Here is a 19,300-nt window from a genome sequence, read left to right on the forward strand (position 1 = left end):
TAGGAAGTGCTGAATGATTTCCTTGTTTTACTTTGCTTGTGTGCGTGGCTTTTGTTTACCTGTTAAACTGTCTTCATCTCATCCCCTGAGTTCTCAGTTTCACTCTTCCAGTGCTCTCCCTCATCCACCAGGAGGGAGGGAGCAAGCAGCTGCGTAGTGCTTAGTTGCCAGCTGGAGTTAAAGCATGAGAAAGGGTGAAAATTCATGAAATTATTTCATATCCACTATATAACAAACTTAAGTTTTAGGTTAGACCTTGCAACAGTATCCAGACAGGGAAGGCTATTTACACCCTTGGGAACATGTGATGTCCTACTTGTAGGAAGTCTCCAACACAAGAATTATTTTGTTTATTTTGCAGCTAGTACAAGGGATGTACAAGCCAAACAAACCTCACATCAGAGAGACAATCTTTCCAGCTTTGCACTTCTGCTGTTGACTCATAATTGTTTTAACACGATACCACTGTTACTAAACAGATGCAGGCATGCAACAGCTCACAGGCTTTAGGAAAGCCACACAGGTAGCAATAAAGCATGCCGCAATGAGCAACAGCTTACAACACCCTTCTTCAAATGCAGAATGTTTTCATAAAATATGTGTCACTGTATTTCACTACTTAGCAATTTCATTAATTCAGCAGCATGTTTCAGAATAATTACTCTCCCTTTCACTTCTTTGGGGATTTTTTCCTTTGAGAGACTACTCTCTCTGCCTTTTGAAACCTGAAGTTTTATTTTATCACTTGCCTCTGTCTCATTTAAAGCACGTAGTATTATAATTGTAGCTTCTTTTTCTCTGTATAATCTAAATAATGTCTGAAAGCTGATCAACGAGAATGTTGGTGCTTTGTTTTAAGCAGAAGCTCCTACCTCAAAGATACACCGAAAGAAAAATAAATTCACAATTGTGGGATATCATTCCCACATGGCTACAGAACAACTCAGTCAGTCACAGACGGGTGGGTGACAAGCAACCATTCTTCTGTGACAAATGCATTCATTTGTGCTATAGTAGAAGACAATTTCCCCCAAATTAACAGCCATATACTACCAGTGAAACAATTCTACTGGATTGTAGAAAGGACATTAGTTCTGGACTAATTCAATTATTTCAATGAAGTTTACAAATTAAGCCTATTTCATTTAGTAGAATGGCTTCATACTTAAAGAATCAGGCGGCATTTGCTGTCAAACTGACATTTGAAGGTGAAACACTAAGCACACAGTGCACTATTTTGGATTTTGGGGGGTTGAGTTTTTTGGCATACAGAACTTATCTGCCATACTTGAATGGTTAAAGAAGATCATCAGATCCTTTTCTAGACTAGCCAGCACATGCTGTTCAATAGTTACTCAGTCCTGGAGAACATTCAACCACGAAATCTCTATCCTACTGCTAAACAGAATGCAGTTTATCAGTCCATACGTTGAAAGAGATCTTGTACTAATGAAATTCACAGCATCAGCAATAATGAATTGGATGTTTAAAAAGCTTGTCAAAGCAACATGGATGCCTCCAATTCTCAGTCAAAAAGGCACACTAAAACCAGTCACAGAAAGACATTTCCATTTCCAAGACAGTTTAGTGGATTCATGCCTAGTCCCAGCTGCATTTCAATGAAGATAAAAATAAAATGGCACGTACACTACACCAGCTCCACAGTAGAAGCACTTCCATGACTGCAAATGGAAGAGACAATTCATGAAGCAGAATTACAGCTTTTCTACCTCTACAGTGGAATGAAGCACATCAAATGGCAAAATATTTTAAAACGTCTCTGACAGAGAGCAAGCACAGGTCTTTGTCCTTTACTTCTTTATACTGTCAGATATGCACATACTTGATGCATTTGAGCTCATCAAAAAGTTCTTCAACACAAAAAGAAAACAACATCCTTAATTAAAATTCTAGCTGCACACTGCCATTGCTAGAATCCTATGTGTCACATAGGAGGACACTGTGAAGTTTAGGGACAGATGAATAAGGACATGAAAGCCAGCTTCCTCTGAAAAGGAAAGGATTTGATAGCTTTTCTCTGTTTTGTACTGGACCTGGACAATAAAAACTAAATAAAGAGCTAGTTCTGTACAACACACAGTCTACCTAAAGCATATAGATAGATTTTCAACATACTGTTTTTTCCTGCACTTCATATACAAATAGTTTACATAACTGTGTTCAAAATAGGAAAATATAAATATTAAGATAGTAACAAATAGAAATTAAAGAAAGAAAAAATAAATTAAAATAGGCAAAGTAAGATCCACAAATAGCAATGTACCTACAAATCTGGAAAATTAAATTATACCTGCAATGACCAGACACAGAATAAAATGGAGTAAAGAAAGACAGATCAGCGTTTTAATATTTTACTCTTAATGATACCAAAAAGGTTGTCTAGTCAACAGAAATGGACAGTAGTGTGGCAACATAACTTCATTAAACATTACCTAAACAAGGTAAAAAATTTGCATGATCAAAGCAGTTGATAAGAGTATGTACGGATATAGATTTCTCTCTAAGGCTACATTTACCTTCTATCAAAACTAAAGATACTGTAAACAAAACCACCAAGACAACTGAGTCTAACAGAATGAAAAGACTGCAACTAAACATATACAAAGGGAAGCAGTAGAATTTCGAGGGTAGTCCCAGATCATCTCAAGATAGCCAAAGGGAATAGGCTGTACAGTTACTTCAGGTTTTAATAGAAGCTACAGTTTAACATGTTTAGTAAATAAAGTACAAAATGTGTCACTGTGAAACTCAATTTTCAAACAAACAAACAAAAGCCAGAAGGTAGTAAATAAAAAGGGAAGAAATTAACAAGCATGGTCTCAGCCTGAAGAAGACATACACGTATCTCCCAAAAGGCATTTGCACTCAGCAAGAATAAGCCAGCAGTGGGGCAAAAAGAGAAGATAAATCTTCCCATACAGTCAGATACAGACAGTAATAGTTGACCCCCATTCCCTGAATATCAGTGGCATCTTGTCTTTGGATATATTATTTATATAAACCATAAGATTTATTAATCTCATAACACAGAAGTTTTTATGATAGATACAGATGTTTCAACCTTAGGAATAATTTTTTGTGCCAGTTCAGTAACTTCATTTCTGATTATAAAACATAATCTCAAAAAAAATAATGACTGTAGGTCACATTTTGATACTGAGTTAGTGTGTTCAGTAGATATTTTTCTACTGATTTCACCAGACTTTGGATTATTTCATTAAGTGGTGTTCTAGTTGCAATAAAGGCCTCATATTTACAGCACCAACCTAATACCTTTCACCTATGTTTTACAGTCCAGATTCAGCCAAAAAAAATTACTCTAGAGCTTCCTGCTTCCCAGAGGGATGTGCTTAAGGACTTTGCATAACAAATCTAAAAATATCAAACTGAAAATTGCTTAACTGATAAGCTGAATTTTAAGCTAAAGTATCCTTATTTCATGAGCTCTCTTCTCCCTTTGGATCAGTGTTATGCATGTAAGAACATTTTGTAATTTTACAAGAAAATTATCACCACTTACACATTTCTAATATCCAAGACCAAACATTTTAGTCAAAGCTGTATAATACAAAGCAAAAGGAAAATAAATTAGAAACTTCCAGTTATTAACATATTATAAATCAGGTGACATTACTGACCCAGCTGCAGCACTAGGCCATTGTCCTAGTTAATGACCAGAGAAAAGAGGCAATGCCATAGAGGAATGAACAACATTATCCAACCCTGGCACTCACAGTTCCTCTTGTGATAGAGTGAATAGATGGAGACTGAGTCCTACTCCTGTGGGAGCAGCCAGCACACTTCTTTGGGCAGTAAGAACAACAGCAAAGCCAGCTGGTGAGTTTCTGTCCTCCTCCACTGATTGTACACTGTCACCGAAAGTGGGTAGCTTATACTAATAACATTTTTTTGGTGAACTGTTTGGGTTTTTGTTATTTGGTAATTTTTATATATATTTTTAAAGCCTTTAGCTCTCAAGACATGTAAGGATTACAATCTCATCTTTTCTTAAATATATATACACACAGTACAGTCACATACTTTAATGAATGATGGTATGTAATCTTATTATATGAGATATATCTTTAGCTATATCACAGATATAAGCATTATTTTCTATTTATATTGCATGCCTTTTCTGCCACCAGAGTTCTAGAGTTTAAAATGTAAAATGAAAGGGTCTAAAAAGTTTAAATTTATTACTGAGAGCAGATGTTGCACCCAACAAGTGTGGAAAAGCACAGAATCTATGTAGATGGCATTATAAGAAACAACATCATATCCAGCTGCCTTGGATGTCCCCAAAACATGACACTAAGTTAGATTCATCAAGCAAGTGTTTTGCTGCTGGACATCTGAAGCAAAGCCCACTCCACATAACTTAACTAGCATCTCCAAAAAAACCCCACCACAAACAAACCACATACAAGCCAGATAAAGGGGTCTTGCCACTGATGATTTTCAAACTTGCATTTCTAAGCCACTTTCACAATCTCAAAGGAATCTTTCTTAAGATTTTAATAACTGGAGAGGATAATAACATAACTACAAAAGCTGTTGCAGGGTGCACACTATCAGACATCGTTCAATACTAGCTTATTCTCTTGGTGTCAAGGTCTGCATGAAGCATAGATAGAGAAACATGAATGAATAGTGCTCCTAAAGCTCTGTCTCCTCTTCTACCCTTTGAAAAGTTATTTTGCATAAGAAAACAAGTAGAATATCTAAAAGATGAAATACCAACGTGAAATTACTGGTTTGTATTTAATTTAGCTTGGGCCATAATTCTGGTCTCTGAGTTCCTTTCACTGTCTGCTTCTCATCTTCTCTTGATATGGTTACTCTCTCTCTGTCTCTCTCTTTGTGATTTGTGGTAACATATGAATACTGACTGATTTGGTGTCTGCTTTTGTAGATGTACTGTGACCTTGCACATGCTAAACGAGGTTTGATTCTTACTACTTGTAACAACGAGTGAGGCTTCAAGTATAATCAGAAGCAAAGCACTACAGAGCAAGGTCACATTTCCATGTAGCTGCTCCTTGCTCCAGGGCTTCCCTAAGTCAGTACATGAACTGCCTGAGAAACAACAATTCACAATCAAAGTATTTCTGAAAGTTCTCTATAATTTTTCAAGAGAGGAAAAAACGAAACCCCTGCCAAAAAACATCTAAGCAACTTGTTCATCTGCTACAGCTAGAGTAGTTTTCAGGACTCATTAGGTTAAAGTATGTATTTTAGACATTAGATTAGTAAGGAAATCACACCAATTACTACATCATATCTTCCGGAAAGTTAAAAAAGCAAGCAAATGAGATAGCATTGCACTGGAGTTCTGTAAAACCAGTGACTCAGCTACAAGATTTACCTCTTGACACACCCACTGCTCATGCAGCTAGCTTACACTTCCCAAAGTAGAGTCATGTCTGTCATTACCTCTTACTAACTGCAACTGCATAGCGCGCTAGCTCATTAAAACTACGTAGAAAATGTTAGGATGGATAGTCACAGACAAGCCCCATTGCGCCCCATATCCCATTTCCTCATCTAATTCTCATTCATCCAGGACTTGTGGGCAGGCAAGACACAATGAAATTAGTATTAGTTACCTGCCTCACTTTAAACATTACCAAAGGCTCATCCCACCACATTCAACTGTGCCACTTGAATATGGCCCTCTTCATACGTACCAACATACTTCAGATCAGAACAAATGAAGGAGTGGCCTGCAGGACAAGGCTGCCAACTTGTGATTTTGCAACTCTGAAGTAACTTTAGCAAAAAGTCCTACAGTAATGCTGAGCAGGTGATGTATGGTATGATGGGTTGATCAAATCCAAATGGTTCCTTGCTGCACCCTATTCTATGATTTCCCATAAGCCAACTATTTTCTGTGCAGAAATTATATAAGCACAGTAATGAGCCCCAAATAATAAACGCTACTGAGATATGTGGTAATAGCAAACACTGAAGTTCCAAGACTATAATCAGATTGTATTGTTCAGCCAAGAATTCTATTTTAGCTTGCATTTGGTAAGAAAAGGCAGGTCAGAAATTTAACTGGTTGACCTGAATAGCATGCACCTTCATTAAACATTAGTCAGTTACTTTTCACATCTTGTTTTCATGCATTAATCTTTCTGGGCAAAAATTCATTCTTAAGTGTTCTTGCAGTTGACAAAGATCCCTATGTATGCAATATTCGATGGACAATATTTATGGTGTTTGTAGCATGTTTTGCCTCAAAGTATCTAAAGATGCATTTTCACTGGGTTTAAAAAAAACCCAGCACTTTTCAGTTCAGAAATCACAGGTTACAGTGATTGAAGAGAGTTCTGTCTCAGTAATTCCAGTTGGCCCCTCCATCAGTGCAACATAACATGACAGCTTTCACAATGCATCACCTTCCTTAAACATAAACACTATCTTTCTGAAGTACTGCCAAGATGTTTGGCACAGTTGCCAGTCTGGATTATAAGGAGTAGACCACCACAGCACTGACTAGTTTAGAGCAGAATGCTGTTTGAGCAAATAAACTTACCCTTTTGCAAAAATCAAAGACAATGGGTAAAGTAACAGTCACAACCATGGTAGTCCTGTGATACGTACACAGGTACCTGTGATATGTACAGCAGATAACCTTCAGTGATAAAACATGAGCATCAGCTATTAATGTTCTAACCTCACTACCCCCAGTAGGGTGAGGCTCTGCCTGGTCCTAACAAATTTTAAGAAGAGACAACAAGAAATGAGCTACTGCAGAACACATTCATCACCCACAGTCCTGACGTTACGAATTCTAGGACTGATATGTTTCACCTACAACATATTCAGCTTGCCATCTAAAGCTATCCATTGGTTAACTGGAATTATTTACCTTTATGTATTTTAGCAAAAAAACCTGTTATTTGGTTGGATAACTAGCTGTATTTTCCACTGAATTTATTATTAAGAATAGAATACAATATAACAGTTGAACAAGACATAAGCTACTGCCATGGCACAGCACTGCACACTTGCACAGCTTTCAGATCAAGTACTAAATGGTTCAGCAGGGAAGCTCAGTTACTGCTTCATTGTAGCTGAAGGCAGACGTAGCTTTTTGTGGCAATCGCTATATGAGCAGTTCTTTGTAGAGCAGTCATCCAAAAAGACAGGATCTGTGCCCCACAGAGCTGTTTATCCAAAATGGCAATAAGCAGTACAACAATACAGGAAAAATATGAAACAGGCAATGGCAACGGGAAAGCTGAAAACATAGATTGGTTGAATCAACAATAGATCTATACATTTTATTTTTAATGCTTTATTATCATATTATTATTATTGCTGTTAATGATATTAAGACTCCTACTTCTGATACAATGATCAGAAGGGCAGGTCAGTGCTTTGCTGAGAAAAAAAATGAGGCACCTTTCAGATGTTGTTTGGAGCTCTGTGGCTTACTCCCATTTCTCCTCACCCCATGAGCCTGTACAAATTCACTGCCAGAGTTCCCAACTCACCAAATCAAATGGTTTAACAAGCTGAAGGTCACTATTATGAACATTTCCCTAGCTGCTACTTTCATGTCAGGTGCTTTGGTTGATATGAGCTGCCTGTCAGCCAGAGCTATAGCCTGTAACACCAAAACACAGCCATAAAACACAAATACAATGAAAGATCAGGTCAACAATCGTTAAGTGTTCTCAATAATGTGAAGTGTCAAGCTCTCAGTGAACTGATAGACAAAAAAAAAGATTCTTTTTTCCCACCAAACAACAGAAGGGTTAAGTAGTTTTGTGGGTTTATTTCCCCACAAAACAATGCTCTCTGATGTCTACCACCAGTGAAGAAAATCTCTCTTCCAAAATGAAATGAAGCAAGAGGGTTCTGCAGAGCTCACTGTGTCCCCCTCTCCACCTCTCAACCCTGACTATTTACCAAACGCTGAGAAAATGTTTGACTCCATTCCTTTCAAGTCTGCCAAATGTACTAACCTACCACATCCTACCAGTACCTCTTTATTTTCTCACCACAAGAAATGGATATGCTGCCAGACTACTGAAGGCTTTCTCTGGTTTCCATTTCTTTCCCCTTCCCTCTCTCCAAACAGTGCACACCCTCTCTGAACAGCAAGCTCTGCATCCCATTTGCTGTTGTCACTGCCATGCAGTCACACCCAGTACAGCCAACCACCGCCTGCTCTCAGTGTGCTGCCCAAGAATACTCCTCCTCTGCCCAAGAATACTCCTCCTCTCCAGACTTTTTTCTTTATTGTTATGCACTCACCTGCTTTTGAAGGTCGCATAAAAAGACCATACACATAGGGTATTTTTTTTTTTAAACAGCATGGTATAGGCATGTTTTCTAGGAATGACCCCTTTGCGTTATCTAAATCTCTGGTTCTCAAATTATGCATTTATTTTCTTACAGTATTTCTTATAGTCGTTCTTTTCACAAATTTTTTGTGTTTCCAGTAAAGCTAACAACATAGCATTTTGTATTTTAAGCATTTTCCCACCCTTTTGTGTACATTTATATGAACTATATAGGAACTTTCGGCATCATACAGTGTGAAGCTGTTCAAAATTATCTATTTTAGACATGTGGATGTGTCAACAAATTTATATGCATCATAAAACTTTCCGGAAAATGCCCCTCTAATCTTTGGAAGAAGTACTATCCCTTCGCTAACTACTGTATGCTTTGGTGTTTTAGATAAAAGTACTTGAATCTATAACCTTCCCCCTGAAAAAAGTTTTTCTTTCCTTAATTCTACTTAGACAACTTTCTGTTGCCTTGTGAGCTGCAGCTTTTCCTAGCCTGTTAGCTCTTTCCAGAGCACCTAACTTCTGACTCTTTCAGTTTGCTGCAGTACAGAAGAGTGAGGGACAGCCATTCAAATAACAAGTAAACCCCTACTGTTCCTATGTGGGTTTTCTTTTTAGATTCTGTCTCCTCTATGATTAGAAACTTCCAGCAACAATCACAGTCAATAAGCATAGATTTCTGAGTATTAAGTTTTCTGCCCATTGGTGAACCCCAGTGAGATCCTGAGTCCTTCATATATGAAACATAAAACAATTAAGACTTTATTTAGGGACTCATTTAAACATTCTCAGCTTTATCATGTAGATTTTAACTTACTGAGTCTGTTTTAATAATTTCATAGACAATAAAAACCTTAGAGAAAAAACTGTCCATATTGACTTTCCTACCCATCACTCTCCAGGGAGACTCTGCATACCCGTATCACAGGCTTTTTTTTCAAGAGTTCATTTTTGTGAAGCTGCATCATTTTTTACCAGCAGTCTAGACAGATAGCCTATGTCCATTGTTGCACATCTTTGTCCTTCCAGCTTGTATTTATCTCCTATTGTTCCTACCACAAATTCTCCAGCAAACAAACAGTACTCACAAGCCTGTAGTTATCACTATAGCATTATCTGTAAAAATCAGTGAAAGCACAATTCCGAGTAAGTAGAAAAAAGGAACTTGATTTCTTTCAGTGGACTCTTTGTCCTTCAACTTTCAGAGAATCTAAGCACTGAACTGAAAGATGTCCTTACAATCTGAAGTTTAAGGAGAGACACTACAGTAAAAAAAAAATAGTATCTTAGTCATCAGACAAGGAAATCCTCATTGATTTCAACATGACTATTAGAAATAAGAATCTATCAAAGAAAGAAGCTATAACTTGCTCCAGAAAGTGAAGTCTTTTCTGCTCCCTGCCGGAGGTTATCAAAACCGCTTTGGAAAGACCCCAGACACTGCAAAATATTTTGTAAATAGCAGCTGCCAACCAAAGGCACCAAAACCTGAAAGCAGAAAGAGAAGCCTTCCAGAAATTATTTCATGACATGGGATTGCATCTAAAATCACCTCCTTTCTCTGGCACGCACAGCAAGTTGAGCCCTTTGTGTCTGCTTTCTGGGATGGGAGTTCAATGGAGCAGAAATTCCCTTTATATTTGTGTCTTGTGCAGCACAGATAATGTTGTTAGTATTCTGCAAATACAGCACTGCAGCAGAACATCAGCACTAAGCTGCTGATCATTGAAGTGACTTCATAAACTGAAAACTTTGCTTCTGAAACAATGACTTTATTTTGGTGCCTTAAATTGATATAAAAAAATCTGCAGGTTTAAATAGAAATGAAAGGCATAATATTGCCTGTTATTTCACTTTCCAAACTACAATTTGCTGTAGCAATCCATGTAACTTTACACTTCAACACAAACAACATGGAAGGGAACTTCAGAGAGTACGCCCCTACCTCTACTTGAAGGGAAACAATATATCTAGCATAGACAAGCTTTTTCTTGGCCACCTTCTCAATACTTGGGAATGTTAGCACAGTTCAAGCCTAGCTGATTTGTTCCTCTACTCTTTTACAACATTACATATAGCTATGAAAAAGCAATCTAATTAGGAGAAAAATAAAAAGAGTAAGTGTAATTTAGTAAGAGTAAGGAGAAAAATAAAAAAAGTAAGCCTTCCTCCACACTTTATACATCCTAGAAAAACAATGGGGTTTGTTAGCATGCCAAAATAATGTATGACACAAGACTGCATTCATGAGATTATCTTTCAGGTTCCCTAAGGTGAAAAAAGAACATTAGGTATGAAAACCATTATTGGAAAGGAAGAAATTTTAGTATCTTTTGTCTATAATGTCCCTTATACTATAATTGCAACTTAATGGAGATGAGGATAATAAAGGGGAATAATTCCCTTGAAAAACAAAATATGCCAGAGACTCCGTTTTAAATAAATTTACCAGTTTCATAACAGGACTGGGTATCTTTTTGCATGATAGATCATTTTAAACGAGATGAACTCTACTGGGTGTCATAATCTGTTAGTTAATATTGGAAGTGGCCTGAAGGCCCTGTAACAAATGTAACCTTCAAAAATGGCAGCTCAAACAGTCCAAACTGATATCAAGCCAACTGAAATGATCATAATTCAGGAACCTGTTAAAGCTGAGCTCCATTTGACATAGAACAAATGACTGCTTCAAGACTTGGGACATACTCTTTAACACAGACTTTTTTGTTTTCTCCTTTGGGATTATTATTACCCATCAGTCAAAGCACTTAATAAGCCATGGTTTAGGGAATGGACTGTGAACTACAGAGACTCTGGTACCAGAAACCAGACCACAGATATGAAACAAAAATATATGTTGCTATTTTTTATATCGTACAAGCCTAGTGTGAGCTTATCAGTGTCCCATACCAGGGAGTTAGATATATTACTGTAGCATAATTATTGAACAGACAACAGCAAACTGCAGAAAATCATAGGAAGACAACAGAAAGGCCTCTCCATAGCATAGTCTGATCCATTGGAAAAAAAAAATAATCTGTGAAAAGCCAAAATAAGAAGGGAATAGAGATGGAAGAAGAGGGCCATTACCTTGTAGCACATTATCCTGATATATAAAAAAAACCACATATCAAGTGTCCAAAGTGTAGAATAAATGAGAAATGCATAAATAGACAGTCTTCTTTCAAATCAATTGGGATTAGGTTTTTTCCTTCTCATAGTTCAATGTGTTTACATCTAGTTTGGGTTTAAAGTATATAAAAATGAAACTGCAATATATTTTCCATTTCTCGGACTCCTGCCCATCTTAGGTGGGCCTTGGTGGTTGCTTTAAAGAATTAATTGGTCGGACTTCAGTACAGAGCTACATTCCTGTAGCTGAGCCTCCTCATGCAACAGTTCCTTTTCCCTGACATTCTCCCTAGATTCTCTTAGTCCATTACAAACATGGGCACACATACTTTCTTGATGACATTACTACTTGCATAGAAAAACTGAAAATTTTCACCCTGTCTCCTAGATCCACATTATGATATCTGATCATGTCCTTAATGATTCCATCTTTTCTGTAATGAGTTTACAGAATTCGCTGGTTCTTTATCTTTAATTGAATTCCAGAAATGAGACTTCATGCTCAAACCGGGAGTCATAATACTGTTATAAAACTGGTTTTTCACTAGGATTGAAGTGCAAAGAAGTTTTCAGTGTATTAAGTAGTAAATTGATTCTTTGTTAACAGAAATATGTGCAGAAATTGTCTGGTTTTCATGTTATTTAAGGAATGCTATAGTGGGTTTACATGGCAAGATTATGGTAGTAATGGGGGGCTACAGGGGTGGCTTGTGTAAGAAGCTGCTAGAAGCTTCGCCCATGTCCAACAGAGTCAATGCCAACCAGCTCCAAGATGGACCCACTGCTGGGCAAGGCTGAGCTAATCAGTGATGGTGGTAGCACTTCTGTGATAGTGTGTTGAGGAGGAAAAAAAAAAAAAAAAGTCTGCACCAGTGAGAGAAAGAGGTGAGACTATGTGAGAGCAACAACTCTGCAGACCCCCAGGTCAGTGCAGAAGGAGGGGCAGGAGGTGTCCAGGCACTGGAGCAGAGATTCCCCTGCAGCCCATGGTGAAGCCCATGGTGAGGCAGGCTGTGCCCCTCAGCCCATGGAGGTCCATGGTGGGGCAGATACCCACCTGCAGCCTGGGGAGGGCCCCGTGTCAGAGCGGGTGGATGCCTGAAGGAGGCTGTGACCCTATAGGAAGCCCACACTGCAGCAGGGTCCTGGCAGGGCCTGTGGACGCACAGAGAGAGGAGCCCAGGCTGGAACAGGTTTGCTAGCAGGACTTGTGACCCCATCAGGGACCCATGCTGGAGCAGTCTGCTCCTGAAGGACTGCACCTCGTGGGAGGGACCCACACTGGAGCAATTAATGAAAAACGGCAGCCCATGGAAAGGACTCATACTGGGGAAGTTCATGGAAAACTGTATCCCGTGGGAGGGACCCCAAGCTGGAGCAGGGGAAGAGTGTGAGGAGGAAGGAGCAGCAGAAACAATGTGTGATGAACTGACCGCAACCCCCATTCCCTGTTCCCCTGCACTGCTCAGGGGGAGGAGGTAGAGAAATCAGGAATTAAGTTGAGCCCAAGAAGAAGGGAGGGATGAGGGGAAGATGTTTTCCCTCATTTGAATGTTAATAAATCAAACTAATTTCCCCAAGTCAAGTCTATTTTGCCTGTGATGGTAACGTCTGAGTGATATCCCTGGTCTTATCTCAATCTATGAGCCTTTTGTTATATTTTCCCTCCCCTGTCTGGTTGTGGAGGAGAGTGATAGAGTTGTTTTGGTAGTTACCTAGCATTCACCCAGGGTCAAACACCACAAATGCAAGAGATACTAATTATTTTCAGATTGTCCTTTGAAAACGGCCCTTTCATTATTCCAGTGGTTGTTCTAAGATGACATATTCTAGTCATAAAAAAAGTTATTCATACAAGGACATCATAGACAAAAATAAATTTACGTTTCTATTTCTCTACCACTTTACCACTGTTCTTCCTTCAATATTTCCTAATTTTCATTACTGTTTTTTGTGCCAAGGAAACCTCCACTATCTCCAAATATGGAACCTTACTGAATGGTAGTCAACACTTTAAGGACTTAAGTTCACACAAGATTAATTTATATATCTCACATTTCAGCAAAAGGTGACCAAAGGAAATTTGGGGTGTTAAGTTCAGGCCTGAACTTTGGTGTAGGCAAAACAAACAGCTACTTAAAATAGCATGGTTCTGGGCACAGCACACCTGTTGACTCCTCTGCTTAATACATTAGTGCCCAAGCCCTAGAGAGACAGATTTCCCATTGCTACTCAATAGAAGTTGGCATATACGGTGTCAGGGCTACTATGGAAGCAATTTCTGTAGACCCAGCTCTCTATGCCCTCCTTTCTCTGCCCTCCAACAGCTGCAAGAACAGCAAACCTGGCTTTCCAAAGACCTTGAACCCCATAATTCTGGCGACAAAACTTATGCTGATAACACATCTTCAGCTACCTTTGGCTGAATATTTTGAGTGACTCAACTTTGAGACATTTGTTAGATCTCATTCCAAACCTATCAGCCAGAGGAACATGCCTTGCATCCTCCCATACAAATGCTATGGAGGCAAGGCAGACTGTTGCAGGGTGAAGTGCTTCCCCACTGAAGCTCCTGCCTGTGGTTTTCTAATAAAGTCTGAATGATATTTTGGTAGCATCTTTTCTGAAGCTCAGACCCTGTGCTCACAAAACCAAAACATTTTAACATTTTAAGGCAACTGCCTTGCAGAATATAAAAGGAAGTATTTTGAATGAAACTGTTTCAACCTCTGATCATACACTGTGAATTTTTCTGGTGTTTTCCAAAAAGACTGAACATTACCTACAGTAATAGAATCCTTATAAGACATGATAATGTAATTATTACCAGAGTACTTTAAGTATTAAAAACAATGAGACCACAAAATACTTTTGATAAGGTTTCTAAAAGACTATGTGTATTATCAGAATACCTAAAATTAAGTAGAAACACATGCAACAAACAACTTGGCAATGCTGACACAAGTTATATTTACCTTCTACTTACACAAAGACCAGCATCTAGTCCAGCCATTTCTGTTTCTGTAGTCAAAATTCATGCTACTACTACAAGAAATTCTACCCTCCTCTCTCTGTTTCCTAATAATAAACTATCCAAGGTATCTGTTGTATACTATTAAAGCCTATAATGTAATATCCACAAAAGAAAATGTACCCCTATTATAAAGATACTTTTCTTTTTCTGCATTGTCCTGATTGAGCAAAATAGTTTAGTATGCATCTGTCTAACTTCAAAGTTATTACATTCTTTTCCACAGCATTTCTTAAATGCTTAGGAACTTGTTAGTGTGCACTGATCAAGGACAGCAGTACACTAAAAACAGCTGCAGTGCATTCCTGGCCTGAAGTTACTCACTTTGTATGGAGATTTAAAGTTATGATTAATTAGTTAAAATGTAATGGCAGAAAGCACGTTACAGGAGAGGTCACTTAATAATCTGAAAAAGTAACTGAAGTTGACAGACTGCAGTGTGATTTCAGAATGAGGTCGTGCCATTTTGCACATGTGACTATCTAGAGCAATTTCACCAAAAACGATCTATGTGGTGAAATGACAAGCACAGCTAGTAAGCCTGTACTCTTTGTGTGGCATCTTGTTGATCCTCATGTAGAAAGCTGTGGTTTACTTGCAGTAATGATACCTGCATGAGCACTTTGCTTATTTTACTAATTGTTCTTCCTTTTGGGAGTGATTTCTTAACATCCAGTGAAAACTTTCTTCCTCCTTTAGCTTCAAGCAATACTTCTTGCCCTAGATTCAACACAAGAATTTGCAAAAGCAAATGGGGAACAAACATCCCAGGCTGGTCTCATTTCATTATTCTTCTCTTTGTTTTCCATACAATAGATAGCATTACTTTGTTGGTACAACACAGAAAAGCCTCATTTGAGAGGGCCGCAGGCAACCACAGTTCTGGCTGTCTTTAAAATATCAGCAGCTGTTCCAAGGGGGAAAAAAGCATATGAATAATATTCATACCTAACAGCACACTGCATATCTGATTGTTATCCAGGATACATCAACCTATCTATACGATAACATTTAACCAGTCAAATGCCTAAAAGTTTTTATTACAATACCTGTAGTCTTCCTCCTTCCTGCTGTTGAAAATATAAATATATATTTATATGAATGTAAAACCATCATCCACGGAATTTTGGAATGATACACAAGTCACTTTTAAGTGGCATTTTAAGGGGGGTTTTTTATACACTATAGCAAACCAATTCTGAATCAAAGTCACTGACAACAGAAGTGGATGTGAAAGTGTTTATTTGACTAGTATATGGTACCTTTGTATTGCCATGATGGCACAATGTGAGCAGAGCATATCTTTAATTTGCATAAAGATGAAGCCATTGCAAATATAGCAAAATCTCTAAATAAAAAGACAGCTTATAGATAAATGGGCATATTGAAATCTACAGTAAATTCATTCCAATTTATCTTAGCAAGCTGCTCCACAAATTCCACTGTATGAAAGAAAACGAGAAGCACTGACAGTGAAATAAACCCAAATACAGACCCTAAGACATTTTTCATTTTATCTTCCTATGTGACAATAGGCACTATCCTGCATAACATTAATTCCAAACCATTAGCTAAGGTAGAAACAAGCTGCATCCAAAATGAAGAAAGGAAAGTTAGAAATTATTTCTCACCATAGGAACATACTAATTATCAGAAGTCAGATGAGGTAGATATGTCACGTATAGTGTGAGTGCTGTACCATATTAAGGAAAACACAAATGGGACTTCAAAAAGCAATTCCACTTTCAATCACTTATGATGTTTGAAATACAGTCTATGACAAAGACCTTCTACAAACACTTTGAAAAGATGACATATTGGTGGAAATAAAGTGCAGTAAGACAAACAGCTTCAAATCTAATTGACCCACCTGGTACCTTTTTAAATAGAACTCAACATGTTCAGAGATTAAATGATCCAGCAGTCCGGGTGAGGCTGCTTTTACCTGCATGTACCATGTAAAAATTCCAGTTACCTGGAAGTACCTAGATTATCTTTGTAAACTGTTGTTGTACATGCATTTCTCAACAAGGTTATTCTACCCACAGTAGATGAGGCTGGAAGTATCAAACATAAATCACAATATCCACATGGATATTTGGAACATACAGTCAAAATAAAATCCAATAAGCCATACCCTACTACAGAAAACACACAGAGAAAATGGCATAGGATAGCAATCTGCTCACCAAGTTGGATGACATTGATGCCATCCTGCCCGTAACTCAACTCTTCCAAGGCTGAGAGGTTTCATAACACCTTAAATTCCAGGCAACAATACCATTTGTGTTGTTGTCACAGCATTACTCATGCTATGGAAATAAATAACCACTTACAATTCACAGGGGACAGCTAACATCAGTAATTTTCTCCAGCATACTTTTCAAACATCCTATGTCAAGCTCTGATGACGCAAACTGCTTGCAAGAGCAGAAGTCTAGGACTAGTAGAAAAATCACAAAACCAGTAGCTTCCCACAGGAGTATGGGCACAATCACCTCCTCAAAAAATCAGCTCCAAAGTAGTCTTTCATTAGGAACTCAAAAGTGAAAAGTACTTCACATCAGTGGAATCCTTCAGAATCTCGCTTTAATTTCTGCATCACTGGCTTTAAATGAGGGTAGTTTTGTATGTGTCTCATTAAATCGGTGTGAGGCTTCCTGAACACCTGCATGCAACTAGTGTCTTTTGCAAAAGACAGGAAAAAGAAAAAATACGTGACCTAAAAAATATGTGAGTTCTTTAACCACTGTGCATAAAGGTAGAAAATAAAGATCCTCCTCCTTCTTCTTCCTGTTTTTTCCCCACTCAAAACCCAAACTACCTAGTGACCTGAAGCTGATAGACTAAAACTGGACTATAAAAAAACCCCAAACAACAAACAACATAAAAAAAACCAAAAACCCACCAACAAAATCCAGGGCTAATTCTTATCTCATTTCCTCAAAGAATGACTCCATAAAGTCTTAGCTTTCATCACAGTAATTAAGATCAGATATTACAAAAGTGTAGAAGAAACCAGAGTACATACTATATGGCTTTTCCCCTTCACTATCACAATTGTGCAGTGAAGTAGTGAATGTTATCAAGGAAATTTTACAGATTACAGAAACAGGAAAGTATCTAACATGAATAAGAAAGATTACAGCATAACATTTTGTGCCCATTTATTGCTAAGTACTTCATAAAACTGCCATCTTACTCATCTGTATTTTACAAACTGAAAACATGGGAAAACAATCTAAAGAATGAAATACCTTGGGCAACTAAACAAACACCATGCCAGTCCCTTGCACAAAAGAAAATAATCACAATTTGCCACTGTCCAGTTCAAAGCCACCTGCACATGCCCAAATCACATCGAACAGTTAAAAGGAACGAACTCACATACAACAGCAAAACCAGAGCCCTGTTCATACTAGTGTTATTTACATTTACTAAATGAAGAGCACTTCTTTCTCAAGCCCACATTATACTGTAATATCTAGCACATATACCAGCTATATATATACTACATAAGTTTATCTAGTCATACTCATTGAACTTATGTGGTACTTTGAACATGAAAGTCTACATAAAGCTAGCCTTTTGCTTTGGCTGCCAAAGCAACATTTCTTGCCTCTTCTTCTGTCTTTTACACTGAACAGTAACGTTACTCAACTTTACTGCAAAACAGCCAGTGTTCTCATTTCTCACAGAGTATGCTTCACAAGAAATTACTTCTAACTCCTCACTGATCTATCAGCAGACTGTAATTTTACTTTGTTACAAAGAGTGAACCATAGGAACTCTATATGCAATCTAGCCATGCCTCTAGTATTAGTTTTTAAACTGATGTTAAACATAACCTTAATTTAAGAAGTAACAGCTGCTCAGTTTTGGGTGCCTTTTGGGGTGAGGGGGAGGGGAAGTAATCACAGTTAATGTTTCATATTCCAATTCTAAACAGCAGGTGTTCAGATGAAAGCCCTGGGATTTCAATTCAAAATTAACTCTGAACATTTTCTACTGCTGACAGTGCAACTGTTGCTGATCATTTTAATAGTATTGGCAAGTCTTCCCATGTCAATTACCACTTATCCTCAACATAATATAGATTATTTTCTTCAGCTGATACCCAGAACTATCCATACTGCTAATTAAATTTGTGGTTCTGATCTGTGACAAGGGACTGAGCAGTCTGTGATTAGTTTTCAGTTCAGCAGGCCATTTTACGTGCTGAAATTATTTCAAGCAGAAGTGGAAGACTGGTTCTGCTTCACATACCATATGTTTTTTATGCACAATAACATCACATGTTGAGACATCACCAAAGTCTTCTCCACGCAGAAAACATGAACATTCCTTCAGGACATGTAGAGTGCCTTAGTACCTCATATTGCTTCAGTGTTGTACTGCTCAGCAAACAAAAAAAACCCTTTGGCTGACGAAAATGTTTTCCTACACTTGCTAATACAGGTTTCTGAGATGTGAATCTACCAACAAACCACAACAGAGCACACAGCCCAGCATGCTCTGAACTCTGAGAGCTCTTAATCCTTTCATGGATTACCCTTCGCAAAAATTTATTAGTATGGACTGTGTCTATTTTGTTCTCAGAACAGTTCAATTAAGTCAAAAGTATGCATGCTGCTGAAATGTAGAAAAGTTGCTGCTGATTGAAATGATTAGTAGAGAGAGGTCAAGCACATCCAAATGTCATAAATACTATATTGTCATCTATGTCCCTAGTTCAACCCCGTTTGCAGACTGGAAATTAATTCATCTATTAACAGGCTAGTTACATTTGCACCCTTCCCATACT

General features: G+C 37.9%; 1 protein-coding gene across 8 annotated transcripts in view; it reads right to left on the reverse strand.

Moving 5' to 3' along the window:
* Positions 1-19,300, reverse strand: part of MAPK10 (mitogen-activated protein kinase 10) — a 199,931-nt gene that overhangs the window by 114,118 nt on the left and 66,513 nt on the right. The window contains exon 3 of one of the 8 annotated variants that reach the window (XM_080367455.1): positions 60-171. The exons of the other annotated variants lie outside the window; for them this stretch is intronic. The gene's annotated coding sequence lies outside the window, so the exon portion shown is untranslated. The remainder of the gene's footprint in view (positions 1-59; positions 172-19,300) is intronic. 8 annotated transcript variants of the gene reach the window in all.

This window comes from Falco punctatus (assembly GCF_963210335.1).
Source record: "Falco punctatus genome assembly, chromosome: 1".
Taxonomy (NCBI): Eukaryota; Metazoa; Chordata; class Aves; order Falconiformes; family Falconidae; genus Falco; species Falco punctatus.